Raw genomic sequence first — 3,860 nt, 5'->3', positions numbered from 1 at the left:
AAAAAAAAAAAAAAAAAAAGCAATGATGGTAAATCTCTAGAACAGTCAATTTTCTGGGAATCCTCCCTTGAAAATGTGACATTAGATTTCCAAACACATGCCCAAACGTATATAGTCCCCAACTGTACTATGAGATGCTGAAATCCTAAAATGTTCATCTTCCAACTTTCCCCAGTCTGTGGTATGTCTTTGGATCTGCAATAATGGACTGAACTGCTACTATGGCTTCATTAATTTTTGTCTGCAGCTCTCTGAGTTCTTCTATATGCAGCAATCGCAGGATTTGAGCAGCTTCATTAAGAACTGCATCTCCTGTGTCAAAACCAAGACTATGCTTATCTAACGCAACAGGTAAGCCCTCTTTTGTTTGATGTGCTTTAGCAACTGCATCCTGTGTCAGGCGCTCCTGAACCAAAATGCGAATTGCCTTTAACATTACCAGGTAATCATCATGATGCTGAATCTGAAGGTTTGCCAAAGCCATTACCTCAGCCTTAAAATCAGGATTATTTACATCCAAATTGATTAATGGCTCTGCATTTTTAGTTGAATTATCAGCATTTTTGTATTATCGGGTACTGAGTCCTTGTATTTTTCAGCATTATCTCCATATTCAAGTCTAACAGCTAAGCCAAGAAGCCAGTCTATTGCCTCTTGTTGATCTTGAATCTTGAAAGGGCAGTTAACGTCTTTGAGATACTTTTCAAAGAATTTGGGCCAGTCACTGCTGTGGATGTTTCTTAAATTCCCTGTCTTCAATCCTGTAGTGTCTGATTTTCTGGTCTTCAAGCCAAACAATAAAATTCCTAAATTCTGTTTCATCTTTACAGTTGAAGCCAGTAGGGTTGTGGTTGTCTAGAGCCGTCAGCTTGCGTCGAAACATGGTCCCGGACACCTGCCGGGAGAGGCGAGAAGAGGAAGAGCAGAAGAGCCCAAGGCTGTAAATCTTTATGGGAGCAGAAATCCTCATCTTTCTCTTGTGGAACAGCTGGTAGTTTTGAACTACTGACCCTGAGGTTAGCAGCCCGATTCATAACCACTATGCTATCAGAGCTCCTTGTTGTTGTTGTTGTTGTTGTCAGGTGCCATCGAGTCGGAACCGACTCATAGCGACCCCATGCACAGCTGAACGAAACAATGTCCGATCCTGGGTCAACCTCACTATCGCTGTCACACTTGATGCCATCAATGATGCCACCATTAAGGAGATGCAAATCAAAACAACAATGAGATATCTTACATCAGCAATAACAACAAAGTTCAAAAAAAGCAGAGAACAATAAGTACTGGCGAGGATGTAGAGAGACTGGTACACTCCTATGTTGCCGATGGGATTGCAAAATTGTCCAAACACTCTGGAAAACAGTATGGTGCTTCCTCAGAAAGTTGGAAAGAGAAATACCTTATGATCCAGCACTTCCTCTACTTGGTATTTACCCACCAGAAATACGAGCCAAAACACGAGTAGATAATGCACACCAATGTTCATAGCAGCACTATTTACAATAGCACAAAGATGGAGTCTGTCTAAGTGTCCATCAATGGAAGACTGGATAAACAAACTTTGGTACATACACACAAAGGAATATTATGCTACCTGGAAGAATAATAAGGAAGCTGCAAGCCACCACATAACATGGATGAACCTTCAGGACATCATGCTGAGTGAAATTAGTCACAAAAGGACAAATACTGCATAAGACCATTATTGTAAAAGCTTAAGAAAAGATATCCATACCAAAAAACAAAACAAAACAAAACAACAAACAGTTGAAACTAACTGCCATTCTGAGTCAACTCAGAATCATAGCAAACTGCATGAGTCAGAGTAGAGATGTACTCCATAGCTGCTTTTGGGGAAGTAGATCATTGGGCCATTCCTCCAAGGTATTTCTGGGTGGACTTGAACCCTCAACCGTTAGATTATTGGCCCAAGTGTGTTAACTATTTGCACTTGGGTCCCTCTTGAGCTGCACAAATTTAGTGAAAAATAAGGCAACGTGTTCCAAGCCTGGAGAATTTAAAGCCAGAGAGCCCTGAGTTCAAACTCTGCATCCCACCCCACCCCAGGCCCATTCCCAACCACTCACTAACTTGAACTTAGCTCTGCACTGACCTCTTGATCTAATGACCTGGATTTAATTTCTTTATTCATATCTCTAAGACTCAGTTTTTCACAGAATAATGAGGATCTTTGGATATTTCCTTAGCATGATAAAACATAAATACAGGGAAAACATAATTTTTCCTGTAGAATTAGGAAACCAGAAAAGAATGTCTCTATCACTTCCCAAGTTGCTTACAGGCAATAGTTGATGTGATTAGATAAGAAAAAGAATTAGAAAGGAAGAGCAAATTTTCTCTCTTTTGGCAGATAGTAAGATTATATTTCTGGAAAACTTTAAAAGATCTACATACACACTGTATAACAAACAACAAAATAATTTAATAAAGTAATACATTATGAAATATTAGAAACCAATTGTCTTTGTATATCCAAACCAAGCACAAAAGATATAATGGATGACAAATTTTCAATTACAATAGCAAAAAAATAGAGTGCCTATAAATAAACTTAACAAGGAATGTCTAAAAGTTTTGTAAGATAAACAATAAAATCCTTCAGAAATGCATGAAAGTAGTCCTGAGCAAATGGGGAGAAAAAAATGTGTTCTTAAAAAGACAGTACCAAAGCAGAGGTGGGGATTGATGGTGGCTAAGGTAGAGGTGCAATGAAGTTTGCCATCAGCCGTACCACAGAATACCAGGAAAAGCAGATCCAGGGCAGAGCCCCAAAACTCGAACCACATATCTAGGAATATTTTAAAAGTTTGAAGGCTTATAGCTAGTGGAACTTGAAGCTGAAGTAAGAAATCACGTACTTTTGAATCTGCCAGGCTCAGCAGATCAGAGCCAATACCTTGGGCAAGACCAAGCAGGGGAGTAGAAACATCATGAAAAAACGCCATGGGAACCTTGGAGCAAAGGTGGACAATACACTTTGTCAGTTTTGATTTGTTCTGATTTTCTTTCTTCCTTTCTTTCTTTTTTGGTATCTGGTCAATGATGCCCCCACTGTTTGCACACCTCCATTCTGGTGACTAGAGGGGCAGCCTGAGTGAGTGGACACTCCCCACCCCCACCACTGGTGGGTTCTTCTGCCACGCATGCACACAGATACTTAGCCCAAGAGCAGGCCCTGAACTTTTTTTTGTTTTTTTTTAATACAGGAAAGGGCAGGACAGGGCTGTAGAGAGGGAAAGAGACTTTAAAAACAAAATAGGCTGAAAATTAAATTATAGCCTGAGGTATACATTAAAAAACCAACAGTGGCATCATGAAATCTCTCAGGCAGCTTTGAAAGCAAGAAGCTGAAGACAGGACATTAAAGTCATACTCATATTAGGCCACAGATTTTTTTTTTCCTTCTCTCCCTCCTCTCCCTTTTCTGTAATTACAGACTGCAGTATTCAGTCTAGTATTTGTTGTCATTGTTGTTTGGTTGTGGTTTTATTTTTGTGTTTTTTTTCACTGTGCTGTTTTGCTGTTTTATGCGCCCCCCTCTACCTTTGGGGGACTCTTTCTCTTCCTATATTACACAAGAAGAGTCAGTAACTGCTGACATATAGCCAAGCTACAATCACACTCTATAAAACACCAAAAACCAGGCAAGAACCAATACCAACTGCCATATACCAGGGAGGCAGACAACACCTGTGAAAGTTACTCTGAGTTAAGCAATAAGAAGAGTGAAAAGGGAAGCCCACATCCTGATCACATCTTCCTGGAAGGCATCAGAAAGCATAAAAGACACCAAAACACATACTCAATTAGGTATTAAGGCTACAGATAAACACTAA

The 3,860-nt window shown here is 39.8% G+C and overlaps 1 pseudogene across 1 annotated transcript; it reads right to left on the bottom strand.

Moving 5' to 3' along the window:
* Positions 1–8: 8 nt before the first annotated feature.
* Positions 9–883, bottom strand: LOC102820520 (annotated as a pseudogene). The gene has a single exon (XR_438812.1). The product of XR_438812.1 is annotated as a chromosome unknown open reading frame, human C14orf166 pseudogene (transcript).
* Positions 884–3,860: the final 2,977 nt, after the last annotated feature.

This window comes from Chrysochloris asiatica, unplaced genomic scaffold (genome assembly GCF_000296735.1).
Source record: "Chrysochloris asiatica unplaced genomic scaffold, ChrAsi1.0 scaffold04543, whole genome shotgun sequence".
Classification (NCBI taxonomy): Eukaryota; Metazoa; Chordata; class Mammalia; order Afrosoricida; family Chrysochloridae; genus Chrysochloris; species Chrysochloris asiatica.
Note: the sequence above shows the minus strand (reverse complement) of the source record. Positions and strands in the feature narration are given on the sequence as shown.